General features: G+C 40.8%; 1 long non-coding RNA gene across 1 annotated transcript; it reads left to right on the top strand.

Annotated features, from left to right (window-relative positions):
- The first annotated feature begins 243 nt into the window (after window positions 1–243).
- On the top strand, window positions 244–8,718 carry LOC117979084 (uncharacterized). Its single transcript, XR_004669726.2, has 3 exons — window positions 244–484; window positions 7,070–7,122; window positions 8,528–8,718. It is a non-coding gene; the product is annotated as an uncharacterized LOC117979084 (long non-coding RNA).
- Window positions 8,719–9,111: the final 393 nt, after the last annotated feature.

The following is a 9,111-nucleotide window of genomic DNA, read 5'->3' as shown; positions in this document are numbered from 1 at the left end:
ATTGAGACTTCTTTTTGCCATGCACTGTACAGTATTCTAAAGTTATAGCAGGAAAAGAAGTATAATAGTAATAATAACTATATGCAAAAGTATGAGTTTATATTCTCTGTACGTGATTTCTTATGTTATATATAAATAAGCACTCGGATAGTTATTCTCTGTCAGAAACTAAGTGTTTTGTGATCATTAGCTTTTTTGATTCTCATCACAGTTCTACGAACTCACTGCTGTCCTCATTCCTAGTTCTCAGATGGGGAACCTGGAGCATAGAGGGGGAAGCCACAGTTTCTTCATTTACAAGGATTACAGTCACCTTGCCAATGAGTCACCAAAGCAAGCAAGCAGTCCCATCTGATGTGCAAAAGGCAGACGTGAAGGCAGGTGCTGGAGCTGAGAGCACATAGAAGGGGCACCCAGCCCAGGAAAGCGATATTCACAGGAAGAATTGAGGACGGTGTAACAGATCACCTGAGAAGCAGGGAAGGTGAGTACACCATAAAGGAGGCAGGCCTTTGTGCAGTGTGGCAGGAGATTATATCCAGAGGGGAAAGCAGGTTGGAATAGATACTGCAGAGTGTGGCAGAGCCAGCCTATTAAGCCCTTTAACCACGTCAGGGTATTCAGATTGCATACTGAACATAATAGGAAACCTATCTGAAGGGATTTAGCAGGAAAGTAACAAGAAATTCATGATTTAGAACGATCTGTCTGGCTGTGGTGCATGGAATTATTGGAAGGGAGATGGGCGGGGGGTGGGCCTGGAAGTACAGACAGAAGTGAGGAAGCTGGTGCGGTGAGAAACACTGGTGGCGTGAAATATGGTGGGGGCAAAGGCGAAGGTAGAAGTGGATACATCTGAGGAATGTAGAAGGCAGAATTGATAAAAGATCAGATAAGTGAACTCATAATATGGAAACTCAGGCAAATTATCAGGAAATGCAATAGCATCAAGCTCTGAAGTGGCCACCTCTGTGTTGGGGGTTTTCCTCCCCGGCAGAGTGGAGATGGCCACAACCATGTTATCTATCTCAAGTCCTTTCTCCTAAGGGCAGTCCCTGGGTGACCTTACTTTTGTTATGCTTTGGAGGCTTACCAGCACCTTCTGATAAAACGTTGGTACCTTTGGAAGTTTTACACCTGGGAGGTATTCTATTTTCTTAAGGTGGCGCTGCATGACTGTGCATGACCCATTGTGTATTGGTTTTGCAGTGTAAGTACCAGAGGTAATCATAATTTTCTCATTACCAAGCTCTTGGGGTCCGCCACATGCCAGTGTCTATGGCACATACTCTCTACATTGTCTTAGTTTCATGGACATCTTGAGGAGCCACAGAATCATCACTGTTCCATGACTATTGCTTGAAATGTCCCTCTGCAAATTACACCCCACCCATTGCCTTCACAATAACCCTGCAATAGGATAGATAAGTGTGGAAGTTGGACAGGGTGGGGGAAATCTAAAAAGTTAAATAATCCCGCTAATGATGTGAACAGTTAGTGGCAAGGGTCACATTTCAAAGCCCCTGCTCATTCCATCACAGCGTATTATGTTGCTTGGCTGAAATCTTTGGGCTGGTCTCCCAACACATCATTTGGTTGAAAGCTATGCACTTACTAAGCTCACATTTATGCATGTAAACATATATATGTATGAGTGTACACACACATATGCACATACTCATACTTGCTTATCTAAGTAAATTCTATGAGAGTGAAGAACATATTTGAATCTATCTCAACCATTGTTGCTCCCTAACACTTAACACAAAGCCTGAAACTAATATTTTGTAATGAGTTATGATATGACAGATGACATCATCCACCTTCCTTACAGAGTTCAAGGTCAATTTTACATGAACGATAGATAGTCCCTATCCTAAAGGAAATCACATGACAAATGTATGAACAACCAGTGCCGTGGCTGAGTCTATAGAAATGCTGATGCCACTGTTCTGGGACAATCAGTTCTTCACAGAAATGCACGTCTTCCCATCTCATCCCCCTTATGATGCCCAGCATGTGGTGGGCCTAAAATTGCTGTCCTGTGCATGCACCCATCTTTATTCATCTCCCTCTGCAAGTCCATAGACTCCTAGTCCTGACCTCCCTGCTCTGAATCACAATCTGATATGCTCCACACAACATTTTCATTTCTGTCTCCCTATTATGATGGGAAAAGGTTACAGGCCCTCAGCTGTCATTCATCCTGTGACAACGCGCTGCCAGGCTCCTGCCTGTCAGTCACCTCCCAAAGCCAGGGACATTTATCAGTCTGGATTCTTGAAAGGTTATGGAGACCAATAATAGGAAATGTCTGTTTGCTTTTTACCATAGTGAGAACTATGTCTGGTACAGTTAAAATTTGCAGGCATGACACAGCTCAGCTCACAGAAATCCTAAGGAATCTCAAGAAGTACTTTGAACTAGAAGAAGCTGAATGAAAGGGGGTCATTCCTATGGGTTCGGGGCCTATTGGGAGAGTCCCTGGATGAGGTTCATAGTCCTGAGTTCATGGTCACTTGGTCCTGTAAATGTCAGGGAGCGCGGACATAGCATCAGCCCACAGATCAGGGATCAGTGGTTCTAGGTGACATTCATTCACCTTCAGGTACCTTCAGCAAGGTCCCTAACCCTGTTATTCTTCTAATTCCATTTGTAAAATGAGGTGAAGAAGGGTGTGTTTGCAGGATGAGAGAGGCTGGTTAATGGTTACAAATATACAGTTCGATAGCAGGAATAAGACCTAATTTTTGGTAGCAGAGTTGGGTGACTATAGTTAACAACAATGTATTTTATATTTCAAAATAGCTCAAATGTTTGGAATTTAAAATGTTCCAAACACACGGAAATGATAAATGCACTCAGTGATAGATAGCCTAAATACCCTGACTTGGTGACTACACATTCTATGCATGTAACAAAATATTATATGTGAAACGGGAAAAGTTCCCTTATCCCCCTCACAGGGTGTGTGATGGGGGTGTGGCTCGCTTCTTTGGTGCCCCGCTGCTCAAACCTCTAAGGGGAGCATGCAGATGGGCAGGTTGTGAGGCATGTGGTCTCCGACCTCATGGCAGCATCTGGAAGTGAATGCTTACAGTTCCCGGGGCGTGTGCACTTTTAGTTTTGCTGTCTGTGGGCAGCTTTGTTAATCAGCTCAGTTTAGACCCTCTGCCTTATCACAAGGACAGAGGGCTGTCCGTATCCCTGGGTTCTTGCCTTAGTGTACTGGAAAAATCGGATCACACGTGGGCTTGGAGAATGAGTTCAAGCTTTTATTGAGTGGTGGAAGTAGCTCTCAGCAGATGGATGGGAGCCAGAGGTGGGGTGGTCTTCCCCTGGAGTCGGGGTGGTCTTTCCCTGGAGTCGGGATGCTCAGCAGTGGCTCTTCTCCAACTGTCTTCATCCAAACTTTGCATTGTCCCACCATAGGTGGCCTGCCGGCATCTGCTGGTGACTGCCAGTGTCTCCTGGTGTTTGCCAGTGTGTTCTTCTGCCCCTCTGCTTCTCTCGACATCCAACCACTTATGTGTTCTTCCACTGGTCTGTTCTTCTTGATGTCCAGCTGCTCATGTCTGTGCCTGCTAGGGCCCCAGGATTTTCATAGGCATAGGATGGGGGTGTGGCAGGCCAGGGTGGTCATAGAAAATGCAACATTTGGGCACAAAAACAGCAGTGTCTGTCCAAACCTAGGTCTATGGGCACAGGCCCGGGGGTGGAGCCCTAGCAAGGGAGGGCACCTTTCTCTACTCAGCACTTCCCTGCCCCCCTTCCATATCACAGGTACCCCATCAGTATGTACAAATATTATGTTGCAATAAAAAAAAAGGGGGTAACACTAGATCTCTAAAGCCCCAGCCAGGGATAACATTCCGCTTTTGATTTCAAAGAACTCACAGGCATGATAAAAAAGAAAGTAGTCCCCCTGTGGTGGGAGTATCAGACCCCGATGTGGTGAATGTGGGGAGGCCTAGAATACAGGTTTAGGTTCATATCAGGGCCTGCTTTAGGTACAAGCTCTGGATAAATGATTTAATCACACACAATTCTATGCACTAAAATATCTGGATAAAAGATTCTATTTCTCCACAGCCCAAATCTTGCAGGGGAATCAGATGAAAGCCATGTGTGATAGCCTGTCACCTATAGAATGTGGAGGCAGCCATTGCCTTCAGTGCAAGCTGCCAGCAGGACAGATGAATTGCTGCTCTCCTGTCTGTGGTTCTGGGGAAAGTCAATAACTCATGCTCCCAAAGTAAAGGCCAGAGCAGGAGGAGGACGTGTGAAGCATTCATGAGCAGATCTATTAGATGTGTGTTATGAACTGAATGTTGGTGCCCACTCGAAATCCTTTTGTTGAAATTTTAACCCCTAGTGTAATGGTGTTTGGAGGTATGGCTTTTAGGAGAAGGTTAAGTCATGAAGACAGAGCCCTCATGAATGGAATGAGTGCCCTTATATTATAACAAAAGACCCTGGAGAGCTCGGTCATGCCCTCCACCATGTGAGGATGCAGTGAAAAGATGTCCAGCTATGAACCAGGAAGTAGGCCCTCATCAGACATCGAATCTGCCACCCCTTTGATCTAGGATTTCCCAGACTCTAGAACTGTGAGCAATAAATTTCTACTATTGTTAAGACACCCAGTCTCTGGTATTTTTGTTATAGCACCATGAATGGGCTAATGCACTATCTTTAATTTACAGCTACCTTCCAGTGGTAGTATACCACTTACCTTTTAGTATATGACCTATGACATCATGCCTCCATTTCTCCCTTCTTGCTTTTTTATGCTATTAGTGTCATATGTTTTACTTATACATCGATCAAGTAAAAATTCCGAATTACTGTTATTCCTTATGCTTTAAGTGGTCAATTATCTTTTGAATATATTTAAGTAATAAGAAAAATAGTATTCATATTTATTCATGTCGTTATTTCTGGTACTTTTTACTCCTTTGTGCAGAACCAAATTTCCATTTGATATTATTTTCCTTCTGCTTGAAAGACTTAGTTTAATATTTATTATATTATATATATGCCGGTGATTAGTTCTTTCAGCCTTTGTGTTTTTGAAGGCTTTCTTTTGCCTCCGTTTTTGAAAGTATTTTCGTTGGGTAAAGGAGTCTAGGTTTTTCTTTTTAGAATTTTAATGATGTTGTTCAACTGTCCTCTAATTTGCAATTTTTCCAGCATGAAATCTGATGTCATATTTATTTTGCTTCTGTGAGATGGTTTTCTTTAAGCATCATTAAAGTTAGTTCCCTGGCTAGGGCTCTCACCTGGATTGGAGTTACAGCTAGGATCTCAAGGTAGAACATGTTAATGATTATGCTAACCATGGGTTGAGAGGGCTGAAATCTGGCCATTCTACATCAGAAAGTAAAAGGTTTTAGTCTAGGTTCTGTACAGTTATGGTAGAAGAATTAGATTATTCAAAGAATTCCATTTGATTTTGTTAGAAATATCCACCTCATGTATTACCTTTTGCTAGATATTGGCTGCCTGTTTTCTGTGGGCTGGAGGGGGTGTGTGTTGTGGAGGAGTGGGGCAGGAAAAGCCACATCACATTTTGTTCAACTGTCCAATATACTGACCTTCAATTGCCCCTTCTGTCTTCTACTCAACTTTTAATTCCTGCCTCTGTCCTCCCCCAAGCAACACATATGCTGACTCTGAATGCAGTGCCTTTCTGAGGTCCTTTGGGTAGGTGGGCTTCTACTGCCCTGGCGGCTCTCGTGGTATATTATCTGCTGGACATATTCCTTCCATTTTATTTGTCACCTCATTTTATATCCAATTTTCTTTAGAATTCTTACAACTATATATAAATAACATTTCTATCCTCCAGTTCTTTCTCCTCATCACTATTGTTTTATTCCTTTTTGTTCTTTTATTTTACTTATTTTTTTTATTTCAGTGGGATCTCAGGAAAAAGGAGGCACACTCACTTGCCTGGTCTTTGACCTTAAGCTATCTCTGTAGCCTCTTTAAAATTTTTTCTTCTTCAAATAAGTAAACATGTTTCAAAGGAATTATAAGACAAGTCTAAGAATTCATAGTTTGCTGTTGATGGAATTTAGGCCAGATCCTTTGGCCACATCATTGGCCATCAGTGTGCAGCGTTATATAGGTTAGATCCATGCATTGCTCCTTCCATAACACTGCCCTGATCATTGAAGGTAGGGATAATTTCTGCTTCATCCCAATATCTCTGATTCTTGCAAGATGCCTGGCACAGGTTAACATCCTATTGATAAATTAATGAATCCTCATGGACTCAATGACCTCAGAGACTTGCTGCAGCAGTAAGGATCTGTGATCTGTCAATTCTACTTTAGAATTACATTAGTTCTGTTATAGAAAATATTGTCTGCCTTCTCAATCTGCCTCTATGGCAAACTGTTTCTGTGTTTGTTTAGCATGCCCACCTTAGAAAAATCTACTCCTAAAGCAGCATATTTCTCCAACTTTGGCTTTTTCCACAAATAATGGGCCTGTGCTTCTTAGTGGCTAACTTTCCATCTTTACAGTGAGATTTAGGGAGGCCAAAATGTAGATAAATTAATTGATTAATTACATAGGCAGAAAAGTCTCCACAATAGTCTGAATTTATTTCTGGGCACTAGAAATATAAAACAGTATAAGATATATTTTCTGTCCCAAAGGAGTTGTTAGTTGAGATACATAAAATGATTCTTACTAATATAAGGTCCTAAAAAATTAAACTTCAATTTGAATCAGAAAATTTAGAAGGCAAACAGTATAGATAAGTAGTTCTCACAGATGACCAGTTCCCCTGGAATCATCAAAACCAACAAGAAACCTCATGCACACCTGACATCTATAGCTTCAGAAATGAGTCAGATTTGGCACCTGTTTTCGCCAGCTGCTTTCTCAGAATGGATTTCCAGAGTGCAGGCCAACTGAAGAAAAGGAGCTGAAAGACTCCAGAGTGGTTGATCAGTGACAATAGGTATTGCTGCCTTTGTTCAATATCTGCTTAACTTTTAAACTAAGGTGAAATAAGCATACCCATTTCTAAATTATCTTTCTTTTTTTTTAACAGATTAGATTTTAAATGATGATGGAAGAACACTCAGCATATTCTGGATATTAGAGGTAAAGTTAAGCTATCTCTCTCTATCTCTATCTCTATCTCTCTCTATGTATCTAAAGGACCATAAATGCAATGCAGCGATGTGATAAGTAGGACCATAGGGTCCAAGGACCCCATGGAATTGCAGTTAGAAGAATCATATTTTACTACCCTATCCGTGTTGTTTAACAGGCAGGAAATAAATTTTCAGCTCACTCAGGGAAATTTTTCTCTTAGCTTTAATTTACCATAATGAATCAATTACAAGAAAGTATTTGTTAAGGCGGGCAGAAGAAAACTTTTGGAAGTGATAGATACGTTTACAGCATAGCTTGTGAAGATGGTTTCATGGTGTATACTTAATCTCCAAACTCATCAAGTTGTATACTTAAATAGGTATGGCTTTTTGTATGTCAATCATACCTCAACAAGTTGTGTTTTTTTAAGAATGCATTATAATTGACCACACTAAACTGATTTCATTTTACCCTCCATATCTAATCAGTAAGTTTCTATACTTGTGGAAAAAAAGAACCTATTCTTCTGGAATGTGCTCTTAATTGCACTATGCTGAGGGTATTGCTACTGGTTGTGTGAAATATTGCATTACATAGAAGTGTACATTTTTTTACAATGAATTTCACAAACATTTGCATTTTAATGTGCACAATGAATCTCAACTCTCTCTTGAGTCTGCTTAAAGACCATTTTTTTCTCACATTTCAGTCTCTTTGGAAACATCAATGTTACAGCAGTGATAACCTTGAAAAGGCTGCTGGTGGGTAATCATGTTGACTTAATTACAGAAAAAGGCAAATTACCCCAGAGGAACTCAGAGCTACAGACTTGAGAGGAACAAGAAGTGTCCTGAGTCCCACTTTGCTACATTGATGGGAGAGGAAAATAAGGAAATTGAAGAATTTGATTTCTTTTTTAAAAGAATTTTGGAAGGCTTTACTTTTTGTCCAGCAAGTGTGACAAAGTAATCATACACTTACAAAAGATTCCACTGTCCAGCACATAGACATGAAATTGAAACAAAACCTCAGCTATGCTGAAACTAGGAAAGGTCCCTAATCTTATACTACAATTTCTGAAAAATACCTGTCAGATGAGGTCTTACTTTATCTTTAACATCAAATTGAGACTGACCTGAAGGTAACAACGAACAACTCTCCTTAAACTCAAAATTGAAGTAAGTGTGAAGAAAAAATATTTCTACAGGCTACTACTAATATCTCTATGCTCCTATGCTTGCAGGTAACAAGCCTAGAGCTTAGGTAGACCACATAAAGGGCGGGGGGAAAAACAAAAAATAGTAATATGGAGTGCATTTCAACTTCTGTAGATGAGCAGAGACGGTCAGTGAGAGAAGAGATTAAATGACCATTCTTTACTATTGTTTTCTCTGTTCCAACTTCCAAACAGAACTGAGGAAATAAAGACATGAGTCAACTTCCCAGCAATGGGCCCATCCAGGGTAAACTAGACATCTATTCATCAGAGAGAAGAGGTGATGATGCATTGCTGCCCCCACTTCTCAACAAACTCGGCAACTGATTCATGGCTATGGGATGAAATCCAAAAACCTAGGGGATTCTCATTCTTGAAAGAATAAGGTATGTTCTGAAAACAGTAAAGATGTTCTTTTATTTACAGGGAAACTCAGTAACAGAATTCCCTGGTTCAGTATTTTCCATACACCAGTAATTCTCCCCTCAGCTTAAATTAACAGCCTCAGAGAAATAAAAGAATAGTGAATATCCAGCTTTTTACCCAGTGTCTAACGCAGGAGCCACTAATGACCTCTTGATTAAATAGGGAGGAATGTTAAGAGTATTCACCCTATTCTATTTTAGGGAAAATAACAGGCTGGTTGGTAACTGCTGCAGTCAAAGATAATTGAGCAAAAACACATCAGTATGTATTTAGAAAGGGACACAATAGTACCATGCAGTAATGCACTAACTGGGAACAGATGTACCTTCTGCCATAAACAACACATTTTGAAA

Source organism: Pan paniscus, chromosome 12, assembly GCF_029289425.2.
Source record: "Pan paniscus chromosome 12, NHGRI_mPanPan1-v2.0_pri, whole genome shotgun sequence".
In the NCBI taxonomy this organism is placed as follows: domain Eukaryota; kingdom Metazoa; phylum Chordata; class Mammalia; order Primates; family Hominidae; genus Pan; species Pan paniscus.
The sequence above is the reverse complement of the archived record's forward strand: the minus strand, read 5'-3'. Positions and strand labels throughout refer to the sequence as shown.